The following is a 19,382-nucleotide window of genomic DNA, read 5'->3' on the forward strand; positions in this document are numbered from 1 at the left end:
CACACACACACTAACTGACGCGCGCACACACACACACACTGACTGACACACACACACACACACACTGACTGACACACACACCGACTGACACACACACACCGACTGACACACACACACACACCCCCACACACACTGAGATGCCGCACGCGCACACACACCCACACAAACACACTGACTGCCGCACGCGCACACACACACTGACTGACTGCCGCATGCACGCACACACTGACTGAGGCACACACAAACCCTGACTGACGCACGCACGCACACTCTGACTGAGGCACACACACACGCACACACTGACACACGCTACATGAAGCTGTAAAGGAGGGAGGGGGGGGACTGGATTGATGTGAATGGGGGACAAACAGAGAGAGGGGGGAGGAGAGAGAGAGAGGGAACGGAACATTACATCCCGGGCAACCGCCGGGTCTCTCAGCTAGTACATATATATATACAAACATAATACAGAGTATTACTGACAGGGAGGGGTAATGGCAGGATTCACCTTTATTAAAAGCAGCCACATCTACCCCGACCGTCACAGTCAGTCTCACTGATTATACTCCAATAGTCTCACTAATAAAGATACATACTCATAATAATAATAATAATATTATGTTTCTTATATAGTGCTTACAGTGTGTAGATCAGTGCTATAAGCACCAGTAGAGACCCCCCTGCTTCGCCCTTCACCTTCACACGTCTCCTCTGTCCCACGGAGGGGAAAGTCAAACACCTGAGCAGATGATGCGAGCCAGAATATTGTTGTGCTGAAATCTAAAACTATTCTCTCTCTGGTTTCCGTGCTCAGAATGTTTTCTTTCCTATTTTATTTTCTGTGTATCGCTTCCCAACCTTCAGTAATTAACACCCTGGGCCACTTATCGGCAAAGCACTTAGCCCTGAGCCAGGCTGCCTGGCAACCTACTAATTATACCATGAAAAGCTCATCTGGAGGGCCTGCTGACTGACAGTTACACCTATTCTCTTAATTGCCCTTGGTGAGGGAGTCCCTCTGGGGAGAGCATGAGATAGAGGAGGCTGTTAACCCCCCCTCCCTGCTCTCCCATCACAAAGCTTGGGCAAATATAGCAGGTTTTTTAAACTTGTTTTTGTTTGAAATAATTTGCAGCATTGATCAATGCGGAGCTGGGAGCAGCAGCAGGTACAACGCCCTAATAACTGTGACACGAACCTCAGCAACGGGGCCAACTCCTCGTTTAACACCAAATAAATACAAGATGTGACACAGCAGTAACGTACATCAAGGGCATATTCTGCAGTTCTGTACAAATATAACAGTAATTGGGTCACCTGGTACAGCAGCAAGTGCTGTTTGAAATAAAAGCAATGGGGATTAAGCAAGGAAGGAAGGAAATAATGCAAAGGCTCCGGGGGGTGGGAGGGGGGGGGGGCAGACCTGAAGTCTTCACCCGAGTTACAGGCCGCAGTTGGTGATGGGGTGTGCCTGCCCAAGTTGACCAAAGAGGGGATAACGAGTTGCAGGGTGCATCACCTGATTGGCCCTGGGGATGTGGGGGAGGGGGGTAAAGGCCAAGTTTCCGGGTACCACACCTGACTTTAGGGCACACAGTCACGCTCTAACTTCTGCGACAGGCCGGGTCCTCGCCTCTGCCAGGCCAGGTTCAACTATCACAGCTCTTCCCACTTGTTGGCCGTGGAAACACGTGAAGGAAGATAGGGGGACAGGAGGGGGAGAAGTTATATACTTTGTAAACATAAGATCCTTATGTGGCCCCTGTCAGAAGGGAACAGGTTCATTATAGCTCCGCCTCATATAAACGTCTGGTGAGTTCTAGCTATGGGGTGGGCGGTAAGAGGTTATACATACCATGGAAAATCCTTTTCTACTTAGGAACAACCAGGAGGGCAAACTAGGAGACAGAGCAGTGACATGACGGAGCAGTGGCGTGACAGAGCAGTGACGTGACGGAGCAGTGACGTGACGGAGCAGTGACGTGACGGAGCAGTGACGTGACGGAGCCAGTGACGTGACGGAGCAGTGACGTGACGGAGCAGTTGAGTAACGGAGCAGTAGGGGTCCAGAAAGCCGAGTCCGGGAGACTTTCACCCTCTGTACGTGGCCAGCACAGTAAAGGGAAGATCTGCCACGGGCAGATACCCCAGTCCACCTGCATACCAAGTCTGTCTTCTGTCATCCCTGGGGAGCCCATGCCTGTATGCTCCTGTCAGCAGGAACCCGAGAGCCTTTTATCAGGAGAAGTTTTGCTGTATTCAATAAAGGACTGCTCTGCTATAATGTAAGTGTAACGCCTTTTCCCACGGCCAATAGAAGATGGGGCTACACCAAATATACTGATGTATGTTGGGGGGTTGTGCAAAGTGCAACAGACGCTCAGCGGCTCTCTTTACCTTGGTTCTCAGGGAGCTGATGTCTGTGCCGGCTGGTATGGCAAGCAAAGAAACAATAGGCACCGGGAACTTTTACAGTATGTATATTAGTCAGGGCCGGCAACGGGGCCCGTTACAAATGAAAGGAGCCCATAGCGCCCGACCCCATAGCGCACCCCCTCCCCCCCGAACCCATAGCGTACCTACCACAGAAAAATATCTTTTAGCGCGCAACATTTACTTAACTGTTTTCTTATTGTTATACAGAAAAAAACATTACAATTCAACCTGTCTATTTTTATATTTTCAACAAAAGACATGTGACTGCCTGCCTGGTGAGTGGGTGGGTGACTGCCTGCCTGGGTGAGTGGGTGGGTGACTGCCTGCCTGGGTGAGTGGGTGGGGGTGACTGCCTGCCTGGGTGAGTGGGTGGGTGACTGCCTGCCTGGGTGAGTGGGTGGTGACTGCCTGCCTGGGTGAGTGGGTGGGTGACTGCCTGCCTGGGTGAGTGGGTGGGTGAATGACAGTGACTGGATGGGTGAATGACAGTAGAATGACGGTGGGTGGGTGAATGACGATGGGTGGGTGAATAACGGTGCGTTAATAACGGTGGGTGGGTGGGTGAATGACAGTGGGTGGGTGGATGAATAACAGTGGGTGGGTGAATGACGGGGTGAATGACGGTGGATGGGTGGATGACGGTGGGCGGGTGGATGGGTGAATGTGGGTGGGTGGGTGAATGAGGGTAGATGGGTGGGTGGGTTGGTGAATGACAGTTGAATGACAGTGGATGGGTGGGTGGGTGAATGACGGTGGGTGGGTGGGTGAACGATGGTGGGTGGGTGAATGACAGTGGGTGGGTAGGTGAATGACGATGGGTGAATGACAGTGGGTGGGTGAATGACAGTGGGTGAATGACAGTGGGTGGGTGGGCGAATGACAGTTTTGAATGACAGTTTAATGACAGTGGGTGGGTGAATGACAGTGGGTGGGTGGGATGAATGACAGTTTAATGACAGTGGGTGGGTGAATGACAGTTTGGGATGAATGACAGTTTAATGACAGTGGGTGGGATGAATGACAGTTTAATGACAGTGGGTGGGATGAATGACAGTTTAATGACAGTGGGTGGCTGAATGATGGTGGGTGACAGTCAGTGACTGGGTGGGTGGCAGTGACTGGGTGGGAGACAGTGACTGGCTGCGTGACAGTCAGTGACTGGGTGGGAGACAGTGACTGGGTGGGTGACAGTGACTGGGTGTGTGACAGTCAGTGACTGGGTGGGTGACAGTCAGTGACTGGGTGGGTGACAGTCAGTGACTGAGAGAGAGTGACTGGGAGACAGTGACTGGGTGGGTGGCAGTGACTGGGTGGGTGACAGTGACTGGGTGGGTGGCAGTGACTGGGTGGGTGGCAGTGACTGGGTGGGAGGCAGTGACTGGGTGGGTGGCAGTGACTGGGTGGGTGACAGTGGCTGGGTGGCAGTGACTGGGTGGGTGACAGTGACTAGGTGGGTGGCAGTGACTGGGTGGGTGGCAGTGACTGGGAGACAGTGACTGGGTGGGAGACATTGATTGGGTGACAGTGGGTGGGTGGGTGACAGTCAGTGACTGGGTGGGTGACAGTGACAGTGGGTGATAGTGACTGGATGGGAGACAGTGACTGGGTGGGAGACAGTGACTGGGTGACAGTGGGTGGGTGGGTGACAGTCAGTGACTGGGTGGGTGACAGTGAGAGTGGGTGACAGTGACAGTGGGTGACAGTGACTGGGTGGGGTGACTTACCTTGACCGGGTGGGTGACAGTCAGTGACTGGGTGGGTGACAGTGGCTGGGTGGCAGGGACTGGGTGGGTGACAGTGACTAGGTGGGTGGCAGTGACTGGGTGGGTGGCAGTGACTGGGAGACAGTGACTGGGTGGGTGACAGTGACTGGATGGGAGACATTGACTGGGTGACAGTGGGTAGGTGGGTGACAGTCAGTGACTGGGTGGGTGACAGTGACAGTGGGTGACAGTGGGTGGGTGGGTGACAGTCAGTGACTGGGTGGGTGACAGTGACAGTGGGTGACAGTGACTGGGTGGGGTGACTTACCTTGACCGGGTGGGTGACAGTCAGTGACTGGGTGGGTGACAGTCAGTGACTGGGTGGGTGACAGTCAGTGATTGGGTGGGTGACAGTGACAGTGGGTGACAGTGACAGTGGGTGACAGTGACTGGGTGGGGTGACTTACCTTGACCAGGTGGGTGCAGCTTGCCGCCGGACGCTTCCCCCTCCTGCCCCCGATAACCCCGCGGCAGCTGCCTTGGACGGGAGGTGGTGAAATCCAATTCTGTCATGCGCTCTGGCATACAGCTGCAGAAAATGACACACTGGAGTGTCAGTGGACTGACAGTGTGGAACAGTGGTCGGAGGGCGCAGGGGGGCCACAACTGGGGTCAGGGCTCAGGGGCACAATGCTTACCCCTGTCAGCTCATCCGTCCTAGATCCCAGCCCTCCTTGGCTCGTGTTCCGTTGCGTGCGTCTGAATAGGGTAAGCAGATGGATAGGGGTGAAAACCGGCGCCAGGGATGTGAGGTGTCTCAGAACTCGTCAAGGGGTCCCTAGGTTAAGGGGGGTGCCCAGTTAATGCCCAGGTGACCCAGAACCTGTATAGGGGTTTTGGGGTACTCCATTATACATAAGGTTGTGAGGATTTTTAAAAGTGTAAGTCTAGTTTATAGTGTGTGGGGAATATGGCTAGTAGAAATAAAGTGCTGCTTTTTATTCTTTTCCCCATACCAGAAAGACTTAGGATATTTTCAAAGTGTATATTTTTATTTAGCAGTGTGTTTTAAAACATACTGTATATGCTTGTGCACGGTATTATGAGCTGGGTCTTTCCGGACCAATGTTCTGAGTGAGTCACTGGGCTACCAGCTTAGTGCCAGTGAGTCTACCCAGACATCGGACATGAAAGCCACCAGAGGTTGCCAGGTATGAAGAGCATTTGGGCAGGAAGCTTAGGCTTGAGTGCCCACGTCCTGGGATGAATGGACGGCCATCGGGACTACCATTTTCCCCAGTAGACTGTGAGTAGCCTAAACCTGCGAGTGGCTTCTGCATACCAAGTGACAGAGCTGGCATTCTTGCACATGCCCTTGACTGATTCAGAAGATCCGCTTGCCCGGCTTCAGAAGACTGGCATCGCTCTGATTGGCTGGTAGGAAAGTTCCCACGCTGGGATTGGCTGGAGTTTTTCATGAATGAACGGCGAAATACTATAAGAATCCCTCAGCCAATCCGGAGAGCAGATTCTAAACGCCAGAACAGCAGCGGCAAATTTGAAACGACCAAAAGATGCTCCGAAAGAAATAGCAAAGACACCGGCTTCAGAAATCCAGCTTTTTGTGGCCAAGTTCTACAAACTGAACGTAGCGGTCGTGGCTGGGATTGCAAGCCGAATTTATTTTCAGGACGTTTGGAGCTAACTCCCGGTGAAGTGATTTCAGCACCTCTGGAGGAAGGACAGCGGTGGCGTCAGGAACTTCCTGCCGATTTAAGTTCCAGGACATTTTATGCTAAGTCCTGGTCAACTAAAGACTCTTGTTTTGTGTTATATTAAGCTCGGAAAGTCTAGTTGTTTGCCCCAGGTCACCAGTAAGTGTGTCTTTTTTATGTAGTTTGTGTTCCACTGTGTGTATGCCTTTTCATGCGAATACATTTAAATTAATTTCACTTATCTTGTATGATCCTGATAAAAAGGTGTAAATTCCTGGTCTCCTGTGACACTGTGTAGGTGAGGTCCACATCCTCTGGGTCCACATGAGAGCCGCGGTTGGGGCACTAGGTCCCTCTGATTTATAACCCACTCCCCTTCCCTGCTGTGTCACTTAGACATGTGACTATTCCAGCACTTTCTAGACTATATGACGTAAACAGGCCCTTGCCTGAGTACTATGCAACATTGTAACAGATACAGATTCTGCTGGGAGTTAACTCTTAACTCCCCATTAACCATTAAATTGAGTAGACTCCCACAGGGGTGCTACAAAAGGAAAGCCCCTGGCACCTTTGTTACTGCCTAGCCAAAATCCTGAAGGTAGCAGCACCGACACCGTAATCACCCCAATATTACCCTTATCAGGCTTTACGTGGTTTGTCCAAGCACATATTCCACCCATTTATCGTGCAAATAGCTCAGATAATCACCAGAGGCGCTATTTGCTGCAATAAAGTGTGGGGCAAATTGCGTGATAAACATTGGTAATGGATACAATGTTATTTTCTTGCAGAATCCAGAGTATATTGGTAATAATAATTTAAAAATCTGCAAAACGCGAATCCCCCTTTTTGAGATTGATCCGCAGAAAACCGTGGACCAAAGGAACCGGCCGATCCCCTGCGGACCCAAATCCACCGAAAAACTGTGCCCAACTCAATTCCTCATGTAACCCCACCTTTCCCAGCTTAAAAGTAGTTGTTCCATGTAATGTGTCTCAACTCCCCTGTAAATAATGTACTGGAAAGACTTGTAAACCCGTGTGTATGCAACAAAAAAGATTGAAACAAAAAAAAAGGAGTTGTTCCAGTGAAATACTGTGTATAGTGCAAGTGAAATACTGTGTATAGTGCAGGTGTTATGCACAGACTCTTATTACATTATCTCAGGGTGCTGGTGTCCGGCGGGCTGGTTTTTGTAAGCTTTAATGTAGCGTGAAGATGGTAATAAAGAGGGCTAGGAACATTATGCCACAAACAGGACTGGTTTTATTGACAGTCATTCTTACACACAGCTTCCCTGCGATTCATACAGTTGGACCAGGGAGGTACACATGGCTTTTGTCATCCTTTTCATAGCTCCCACAGTGGCAGGAACATACCCTCCATTAACTCAATACCAGGAGTTATTTCCAGATCCCCACTAGGGCTAGGTTCAGGGGGCGCACTCAATCTAGCCTCCCATTACTGGTCATCCTGCGCAGGGTTCTTTCTAACCCCTATAACTGGGGATCTGCAGTGGAAACACGGTTGGGGAAATACCTATGTGTACTCCCCCCACCAGTAAGTCATGGTTCTAGGTCTCCCACGCTTTGAGTGACCACGCACTGTCCTCCTAATGGCAAAGAATGAGAAGTGGCATTTCCACTTGACAGTGGTCCATCTAAGCTAACACATAACAGGGTGAGACCCCCTCCCCTATACCTCCTGGGATCTAAGGCCAGAATCCCCCACCCCCAATATTTATACTAAATGGGGAAATAACGGGTTACCATAGTTACAGGGGAGTGGTTTGGCTCCTTTGAACTACTCCCACCCTTGAAGACAGAGTAGGTTTCTTCTAGAATGGGGCGGGGCTTAAATTTCAGCCAGCACCCCATACAAGGGTATATATATATATATATATATACACACACATATACACACACAGTTGAACCCCGCTATAACGTGGTCCTCTGGGTCCACAGAATGAGACCGCGTTATAAAAGAACAAAACAAGCATTTGCCAAAAAATGCATTGCTGTCACTGTATTTATCTATAGCCCTAAAGGGGCATAGATAAACACATTGACAGTCTATGGGCAAGCAACAAAATAAAAATGTAAAAATACAATCAAAATACCTGAAAATGAAATGTACATATATTCAATGTTTTTCTTACCTTTAGATGTCTTGAAAGCAGAGAGAAGGATACTCAGCGCTCGCGCCGCAGATGTTGAAATTGGAAAATCCCTTTGCTGCACGTGCATGGAGCGTCTCCCCAGACGCTCCCACTTCAAAGGTGATCCCCCCTAAAAGGGGGGAGGGCACCCTGAGAAACAGAAAAGAAAAAATGCACAAATGCGCACCAGGGATGGGATTAGTATTATTTATTATTAAAAAATACACATAAACAGCTGAGAGGATCCAAACCCTCCTCAGCTAAATGGGTTAAACTGCCCAGATACATAAACCATACATATGGACTCTAAAAATAGAGTACCTTAAACAGTAAAAAACACACAATAAAAATCAACATTCAATGTTATAAATAATACACAAACAAATAAAATAGCAACAGCCCAAGGTAATTTAAGTTAAAACCGCCATAGAGGACTATAGTACAGCCAACAGGGGGAAACGAACACTCACACTGGGGCAGAGGTGGGGGTCCACGGATGACCGCACAGGATCCGGATCGCGGCACCGCAGAAGATAAAAAAACCCCACTTGTGCCTCAGGCAGGCTCCGTCTCAGCCTCTCAGCAAACACGCGCAGGATGACCTGTCGTGACCTCTACGCGTTTCGCACCACGTGCTTCGTCAGGAGATCCTTGACCCTCCGATTCCAGATGTATCTGGAAGCTCTCAATTCGTGACGCAATGATCCTTAACTTCAGGTAACTTATAGTCTTCTTTCTATTGTACTCATTTCATCCCGCGGGAACGTGTAGATGTAGTCAGCCCCGGTGTCTCTGGCACCAGCACAAGCTGTGGGAACAGAACCGCGGCTGACACATCACCGGAGCATTAACACAGTGGGAGGTCTGATCCGGAACCATGGACGTGGTGTCCAGCGATGTCGTGGCCGGCACTGTCTGGTACCAAAGACATTCATTTCAAATATTTATTTGGTGAGAAAATAATCAACATCCACATAAACATTGCCATATTGTGTTCTGAGATTTGGATCTGGAAGTGATTCCTTTCAGGAGAACCTGTTAGTAAATCAGAGTCACAAGACATTTTCGTTCATTATCTCTATATGAATCCACAGTGAAAACCCCAGACACGGTGCAAACATATTGGCGTTTATAAGCGTGGTTCTTTTACTGTCTGTAAATATGGAATGTGACCATCTGTGACAGAGCGGCCTTGTAGATGTGGTCAGGAAGGAAGTCACACACCACTTCCTTGTAATGAAAGTCCTTTATTCCCCGTGTCAATGTATGACAATGTATAAGTCCCATAATATACTCATAGACCTATATAATATACAGTATGTCTATGATACTGTGATACTATGTCTATGACGTGTCTATAATACCGTTAGTGGTACTGCCTTATATGTAAATGGCCGCCTGTATTGATCAGGGAGGCCATGAGTTAGTGGGGAGAAGAAGCTTGAAGATGATGTCTGGAGAGTGCGGGAGAGCTTTGGCATGATATGTGCGAGTTGCGCCGCGCTTATAGTCCTTGCTACGGAGACAGCGATGCTGACGTCACGCTGCGGTCGCTGAAAAATCAAATGTAATTGACTTCCAGCGATTGCGACCATGCCATTACTCCGTCGCGCTGTAGCGTCGCTCCGACATTATGCGCGTGCGGCGGATTCAATACATTTGTTTTGACGCGCCATCGTGTCGCTGGGACTATAAGCGCGGCCTTAGAATCAGTGTGCGGATATTGAGAGACAATCTTCACTCCCAATTGAGAATGCGCTTTGGCAAAAACTTGAAATCGGAAGATGTAGGCCGTGAATTTGCTAAGAAAAAGCTGCAAAGTTAATATTTAATGTATATTTACTTAAGTCAGAGCTAATATCATTAATCTACATTCAGATATCCAATTCTCTATGTGGTACTATTGTGAGATGCTGGTTCGCTGCTTAGTATTCATTCTTGATTATTCCACTTTCCATAATATCTCACTGTTTTATTTAACGTTGCATGCATGTATGTGTATATATATATATATATATATATATATATATATATATATTTATATACACATATATGTGTGTGTGTGTGTGTGTATATATATATATATATATAGCAACTGTAAATATTACTGTATGTTCATTTGCAGGTCTTAGACAGGTCTGCAACCCTGTCTTTCACCATTATCGCCCAGCACACAGCGCTTCCACTGCAGCAAGGGATTCTGGGAAATTACATGCAAATGAGCACACAGTACCACCTTTTGTCTCATGCTCGTATTACACGAACAAATCCTTAGCAATGCATACTGCTTTAAACACAGCTTTTAGACAGTGGCTGGGATGAGATGCAAAGCCAGTATGTATATATACTTCAACATTTGTAGATGTATTATTATAATAAAAAGGTTTTGTAAAGTAATTCAATAAAAGCAAATGATTACGTTTTATCTTCACATTTTTGAGTCATCTGAGATTTTTGGGGGCCTAAATCTTTTTCGGAAGCTCCTGGGAGCTTTGTGGCCCCCGGGCACTACCCGTTGTGCGGATAATCCAGTCCTGTTTTCTTGGTTATATTATGCTCACCGTTTTGTGTTTACTGCTGAGAAGGATTATTAGGTCTTGGCAACCTGCCCATTCATAGTGATACTTTTGTTACATACGGTTGGCTGGTTAAATGTTATATTCTGGTTTATTGTAGTATTTTTTAACATAATTAGTTTTGTATGTGCAGGCAATGTGGGATGTTTTTAGTAGTTATTTGGTCCTAGTCTCCTAATGCCCTGTCCTGTGTGAATCAATTTGTACTTTTTACATTTTAGCTTCTACCATCTCTGCTTGGAGTCTGTCCAGAGAACCCACTACCCTTTCAGTAAAGTACTTCCTCACATTTAACCCGAGCCTCATACGCTCCGGTTCCAGAGCATCACTCTCCTTCTTACAGTATAGGGGTCTTTGCATGTTAAGGTATCAAAGGCCCACTGAGAAACCAACTGTTTAGACCCACTATTAGGTTATAATGGACTAACGGTTATAATAGGGTTTGCACTTATGCCTAAATAGACAACCTCAGGTAAGCATTCACACTGTATACATCCATATATACATACACAGGTAGCACATGTACCCCCACCCTCTAGGAGATACAAGTTGCGGCTACTAGCTGTTGTGGTGCGGCATAGCTGTGAGGGTTCAGGAGAGCTGAGAGTTCTGCGATGGGGTAGAGAGCAGGATAGGCTTTTGCTGTCATCTTGGGATCTTGGCTCGGTATCAGTGCCTCCAGCTTCTTTGGGCTCCAAAGAGATTGGAGGCAGTCCCCTCTGAAGCACATCTCTCATACACCACACGCACTGACTCAGTCCAGGCAGGTGTAAAATAGTAACTAATGGGCTTTGTTGCAGTCACTGCATAGATGGTATTACAGCGGTGCAGGGTCTCAGATGATCCCTGGCATCTGGATGGTGCTTGCTCATGTGTCTGGAGCCTTGATTCAGACCAGTCAGCCCTGTGGCCTGACAGACCTCTCCCCTCCCACTCCCTGTAGGAACTCCCATCCTCTCCTTAGGAAGGATGGGAACAGACTGATTAAATTTGTCTCTTCCCTTCTGAGGAACCAGAAGGGGCGGGCTCAGGGTCTGTACCTACACCAGATAGGCTGTTACAAGGCCATGAGTCACCACCACACTTCAGTCACTCAGAAGGGAACATAAGGGGAGACAAAAGACCACAGGATTACCTGTCACAGCCCTTGACTGCTAGGGACTTAAGTGACAGGGAGGAGAGACGAGCAGAAAATACTAAGCATGCTACACACACACACACACTCTAATATGCGTGCACCCAAAATCACATAAATGTGCATATCAATATAATTATAGATCCAGAGCAAACTTCGGCCGTGCTTATACCGAAAACTGCAGACCGCGCGCAACTGCGCAGCTCAATAACAGATTGCAACAATGCAATGCAAGTTTACATACCGCGCGCAGACACGAACTGCCGGGCGGCAGACAGGAGAACAGACTTTGGTTTTTGTTTTCAGCAAGCGACGGCCACGTCACGTGAGCGGTTCAGCCAATGAGGGCGATCCACTCATGGCCACGCCCCCCTGTCGCCTCCGGCTGCCTCCCGCCTACAGCGCACATGCCGGTCGGACGCATTGCAATGATGACGTCACGAGATCGCGCGCACGCCCAGCCGGAGCTGGTATAATCAAAGCCTTACTCAGGTGGGCACATCCATGAACTGATAAACGAAGCGCAAACTCCCTCTCCCTGCAGCCGTCTTCACTCACATAACGCCACAGACAGATTTCAGGAGTCTCCCGGTCATTCCAGGAGACACGGTCTCAAGGCCTTCACAGGCCCCCTGATGTTAAGCTTCAGAGGGGATTTGCCGGGTACCTTGTGGGCCAATCCGAGCCTGTTGTGAAGTAAAGAGTCTATTCATTAGGCGTAGGCTTACCTTGTACCTTGACCCATTAAAGCTAAGTGTTACATGCTAGAAATGACTCAGCATTCATTTAAAGAACAGATAATGCATTATGGATCATGTAACATGATACAAAGTCCCCAAAGACTCTATTAAAGTCTGTGAGATCACTGAGGCAAAGTGCTGTATGTGTACTTGCTGACTTCAAACAGGCCTGGATTCACATATAAAATGCCCTGTTCTGACAGGACCTGTTTGGCTTAACATACAGGCAGGTAGACACCTTCAAAAAGCAGGCGAGACGAACCCCAAGAGGTGTATTTGTTCCGGGACACTGAAGAAGGACATCTCTTTATTGTGCATATTATCAGCTCCAATTCCCTCCACACTGCAGACCCGTGGTATGCAAACAACACAGAGTAATCCCACCCACCACCATATCCCACCACCAGCTCCTCCTCCTCCTGGCTTTCCTTAAGTGACCCTATTATCAGTGATGCAACGGTGACACCAAATACTAGCCCAGTAAGAGTTAACAGCTGTTTGAGCCCCAGCTAATCTGCTCAGTTTACTAACTTTGACACCATGGAAACCGGCTGTTAAATATACCAGAGGAGAAGTGCAGGCCTCACTGATGAGGATTCCCATGGGAAACCGGAGAAGGTTATTTCCCTGGTTGCAGAGCGCTCAGCTGGAACTAATCACGGTTTGTTAGCAGGATGCTTAGCATCAAATTACCCCAGGCTGAAAGTGAGACGGGGAGCCAGGTCTTCTCCGCCGCCGCACGGCCTCCTGTTCACGTTTAGCATAAGCCATGGGAGCAAGAAACGGCAATAACCACAGAAATGTGATTCTGGATCTCTCATGCAGCGAAGCAATTACTGTCCTTGCCTGAGATCTGTTGTCGGAGTGCGTGGTGGGTTTATTAAAATGTGTTTTCTAACCTCTGCTACTGAAATCAGAAACTCATTGCTGGTCACTTATGTAACGGTTGTACCCCCACCCAATCTCATATTGGCCCCTATGTGAGGAAACTGTCCCATGTTACAGGTGTAGCGGTTGTACCCCAGGGGTACGGTACTACTGGTACTGCTTTCACCTGTTTGGATAACCGAAGGCCTGAGCCTCTGCCACTGGGAGCCTGGGGTGTACTTACACTCGGTGCTGCGCCTCCACTGATGAGGGATCCCAACGGGGTGGGAGTATGCCCTTATCAGAACCCACATATACAATACCACACGTGATTGGATAAACAGTATTTACTGACCGGAATGATAAGAACTCTTAGCATATAACCAACATAGTATTACCCTGCATACACAGCATTACATCATCACGCATATGAAACTGAGTGTGTGCTTATAATCAGTCCTGGATCACCTTAGTCCCTGGTGTACCACTGTGCCAGGGCACTTAACCTATTAGTGTCCACCAGCTATGGATAGAGTATGTGTGTGTGGGACAGCGCTTCCCTGTGTTGGGGCCCGTTGGTGCACTTTAACGTGATACCTTCCTGGTTATGGTCCTAACCAGGAGAATCCTTGGTAACTCTGCAACACCGCCACGTGATCCCACGCCGTGCTGCGCTGCTCTCTGCAGAAGGGGTGAACACTCTGACTCCACAGGGGAGGGATCCCCAGCCGGATGATCCTCTGCACGCTGTCTCTGCTATGGAGCAGATGCCACACCAGCACTCTCAGGCTGTGCTGGTAATCAGGCAATGTCCTGCAGCATTCCTCTCTCAAACTATATGAAAAGGTCCCTGCATTAAGGCCTTCCCTATACAGCTCTATCAGCGCCTCTACAGTGACTCAGGGAACTAACTGGGCCCTGGGGAATTGAACTCTGGCCTAGTCCCTGGAGCACAGCTGCGTGGACCTAACCTGCAGCTTCAGGCTCCTGGTCTTCACTGCCTGCTTCCTCTCCCAGCAGGCAATAGTCCTTCCTGCTTTTTAAGGAGAATCCTGCAGCCTCACTGGTTCCCTGGTATCAGGTGGTGTCACTGCCCCTGAGCATCATGGGGATTGTAGTCCTGCCTACAGCCTTTTACATAGGGAGCCTTGTGCTCTCCCTCTAATGGCCACCACTCTGCACCACACGCTATTCCAACTCCTCTAATGGCCGCCGCAAGGTGCCCCTTGCCTGCCTTTCTCGCAAGGACCCATTGCTTGCGCTCGCCGCTACTGCGCATGTGCAACTCTGCGAAGTGCGCTCGCACAGCCAACATGGTGGCCCTCCGCCGCGGAAATCACCACTGACTCCGCCGCCCCTCCAGCACACACACTAGGCAGCGAGAGGGAAAGCAGAAGCACAGGGAGACCGGGGCGGTACCTGGCTACACATGCAATGTAGTGTGGTGCACCTGCTGGCTTACAGGACTCCTGAGTCTCCCGCTTGATGGTATAGGGGAATACACCAGGACTGGCTCATGAGGTAGTGCTGAGATCTACTCACTTTTGGTACAGCGCCTCCATCTCTTCCAGGTCCCCACGACAGCAGGGAGGAGTCTCTGGAAGAGAACCCCTGGGTGCAGCTTCTCCCTGAATGACTCCAGTCTCAGGCAAAAAGGTTCTTTCATTCAAGGCAATCTTTATTGACATCTTCACTGGCAGACTACCCCAGCGGCCGGTCTTTAGCCGCACATATTCAAGGTTGCCCACCTCAAGGAAGTCCCTGGACACCACTCCTAGTCAGGGCCCTAGAAGCTGTCCTTGCTCTTCCCCTACTCTCTAATAGAATAAGGGGAATAGTCTGCCCACCTCTCCCCTAAGGGAGGGCCACAATCCTTGCCAGAGCCCTGGCACTGTGTTGGGTCGGACAGTCACACACTGCAACTCTTCTCTGCAGCACATCACACTGCCACCACTTGAACAGACTGCAGACTGACAGAGAGCTAACTTTAGGAAGTGATGCGTAATATATAGCTCCAGTAGGCACCACCCCTGTGTCACTGTAAGTGGACACAGAGCATGATGTCACTTCCTTCACTACACATTACACCTCACAGGTGATGAGGGCAAACCTCATGATTACTCCTGGCAAACCTACCCTCTTAACAGGGTTTACTGTACAGGAGGAGAGAGGCACGTAACCCCAAAATTACACAGGGCTACACTTAGAAAGAACACAGGGGTTAATGTTGTTATAGCAGCTTCGTGTTTGTAGACCCGACCCTGTACGCAGATAAAACTACAGGCGATACAGGGTATTGGCACAGTACAGGCATAAGAAAAGTAAGCATACAGTAATACAGGGAAGAATGAGGCTGTGGCCCCGCTGGCGCTGACTGCGCTCATGCTTGAGAGCGGTAATGTAACCAGCTCTCCAACCATGAGCTCCGGGTGTCCTGGCTATTCTGCAAGCGCGCGCGTTGGGGCATCTTGAGCGTGCTTCAAACTTTTGTTTGTCTCCCCAAGCTTGGGAGAGCGTGCATGCCCGTGTGAGCGGGGACGGGACAATTTAAATTGTAGGAACTAAACTCAGCAAGCGCAGCGCACTCAGCACGCTCAGCGCTAGCGTGGCCGCAGCCTAAGGAAGAAAGAGGCTTAACACACAATGACACTTCCAGCCCAGTGGGGAATTGGTGGCATTCTTACCTGAAAAAGGGAGGGAGGATATTCAGAATATTAGCGTGTCACATATTAGTACATTAGCGTGTCACATATTAGTACATTAAGGTTGTCACATATTAGTACATTAGCGTGTCACATATAGTACATTAGCGTGTCACATATTAGTACATTAGCGTGTCACATATTAGTACATTAGCGTGTCACATATTAGTACATTAGCGTGTCACATATTAGTACATTAGCGTGTCACATATTAGTACATTAGCGTGTCACATATTAGTACATTAGCGTGTCACATATTAGTACATTAGCGTGTCACATATTAGTACATTAGCGTGTCACATATTCGTACATTAGCGTGTCACATATAGTACATTAGCAGGTCACATATTAGTACATTAGCGTGTCACATATTAGTACATTAGCGTGTCACATATTAGTACATTAGCAGGTCACATATTAGTACATTAGCGTGTCACATATTAGTACATTAGCGTGTCACATATTAGTACATTAGCGTGTCACATATTAGTACATTAGCGTGTAACATATTAGTACATTAGCGTGTCACATATTAGTACATTAGCGTGTCACATATTAGTACATTAGCGTGTCACATATTAGTACATTAGCGTGTCACATATTAGTACATTAGCAGGTCACATATTAGTACATTAGCGTGTCACATATTAGTACATTAGCGTGTCACATATTAGTACATTAGCGTGTCACATATTAGTACATTAGCGTGTCACATATTAGTACAATAGCGTGTCACATATTAGTACATTAGCGTGTCACATATTAGTACATTAGCGTGTCACATATTAGTACATTAGCGTGTCACATATTTGTACATTAGCAGGTCACATATTAGTACAATAGCGTGTCACATATTAGTACATTAGCGTGTCACATATTCGTACTTTAGCAGGTCACATATTAGTACATTAGCGTGTCACATATTAGTACATTAGCGTGTCACATATTCGTACATTAGCGTGTCACATATTCGTACATTAGCAGGTCACATATTAGTACAATAGCGTGTCACATATTAGTACATTAGCGTGTCACATATTAGTACAATAGCGTGTCACATAATAGTACATTAGCGTGTCACATATTAGTACATTAGCGTGTCACATATTCGTACATTAGCGTGTCACATATTCGTACATTAGCAGGTCACATATTAGTACAATAGCGTGTCACATATTAGTACAAAAGCGTGTCACATAATAGTACATTAGCGTGTCACATATTAGTACATTAGCGTGTCACATATTAGTACATTAGCGTGTCACATATTAGTACATTAGCAGGTCACATATTAGTACATTAGCGTGTCACATATTAGTACATTAGCAGGTCACATATTAGTACATTAGCGTGTCACATATTAGTACATTAGCAGGTCACATATTAGTACATTAGCGTGTCACATATTAGTACATTAGCGTGTCACATATTAGTACATTAGCGTGTCACATATTAGTACATTAGCGTGTCACATATTAGTACATTAGCGTGTCACATATTCGTACATTAGCAGGTCACATATTAGTACAATAGCGTGTCACATATTAGTACATTAGCAGGTCACATATTAGTACAATAGCGTGTCACATATTAGTACATTAGCGTGTCACATATTAGTACATTAGCGTGTCACATATTAGTACATTAGCAGGTCACATATTAGTACATTAGCGTGTCACATATTAGTACATTAGCAGGTCACATATTAGTACATTAGCGTGTCACATATTAGTACATTAGCGTGTCACATATTAGTACATTAGCGTGTCACATATTAGTACATTAGCGTGTCACATATTAGTACATTAGCGTGTCACATATTAGTACATTAGCGTGTCACATATTAGTACATTAGCAGGTCACATATTAGTACATTAGCGTGTCACATATTAGTACATTAGCGTGTCACATATTAGTACAATAGCGTGTCACATATTAGTACATTAGCAGGTCACATATTAGTACATTAGCAGGTCACATATTAGTACATTAGCGTGTCACATATTAGTACAATAGCGTGTCACATATTAGTACATTAGCGTGTCCCATATTAGTACATTAGCGTGTCACATATTAGTACATTAGCGTGTCACATATTCGTACATTAGCGTGTCACATATAGTACATTAGCAGGTCACATATTAGTACATTAGCGTGTCACATATTAGTACATTAGCGTGTCACATATTAGTACATTAGCAGGTCACATATTAGTACATTAGCGTGTCACATATAGTACATTAGCGTGTCACATATTAGTACATTAGCGTGTCACATATAGTACATTAGCGTGTCACATATTCGTACATTAGCGTGTCACATATAGTACATTAGCGTGTCACATATTCGTACATTAGCAGGTCACATATTAGTACATTAGCAGGTCACATATTAGTACATTAGCGTGTCACATATTAGTACAATAGCGTGTCACATATTAGTACATTAGCAGGTCACATATTAGTACATTAGCAGGTCACATATTAGTACATTAGCGTGTCACATATTAGTACAATAGCGTGTCACATATTAGTACATTAGCGTGTCCCATATTAGTACATTAGCGTGTCACATATTAGTACATTAGCGTGTCACATATTAGTACATTAGCGTGTCACATATAGTACATTAGCGTGTCACATATTCGTACATTAGCGTGTCACATATAGTACATTAGCGTGTCACATATTCGTACATTAGCGTGTCACATATTAGTACAATAGCGTGTCACATATTAGTACATTAGCGTGTCACATAATAGTACATTAGCGTGTCACATATTAGTACATTAGCGTGTCACATAATAGTACATTAGCGTGTCACATATTAGTACAATAGCGTGTCACATAATAGTACATTAGCGTGTCACATATTAGTACATTAGCGTGTCACATATTAGTACATTAGCGTGTCACATATTAGTACAATAGTGTGTCACATATTAGTACATTAGCGTGTCACATAATAGTACATTAGCGTGTCACATATTAGTACATTAGCGTGTCACATATTAGTACATTAGGGTGTCACATATTAGTACATTAGCGTGTCACATATTAGTACATTAGCGTGTCACATATTAGTACATTAGCGTGTCACATATTAGTACATTAGCGTGTCACATATTAGTACATTAGCGTGTCACATATTAGTACATTAGCGTGTCACATATTAGTACATTAGCGTGTCACATATTAGTACATTAGCGTGTCACATATTAGTACATTAGCGTGTCACATATTAGTACAATAGCGTGTCACATATTAGTACATTAGCGTGTCACATAATAGTACATTAGCGTGTCACATATTAGTACATTAGCGTGTCACATATTAGTACATTAGCGT

Source organism: Ascaphus truei, chromosome 1, assembly GCF_040206685.1.
Source record: "Ascaphus truei isolate aAscTru1 chromosome 1, aAscTru1.hap1, whole genome shotgun sequence".
In the NCBI taxonomy this organism is placed as follows: Eukaryota; Metazoa; Chordata; class Amphibia; order Anura; family Ascaphidae; genus Ascaphus; species Ascaphus truei.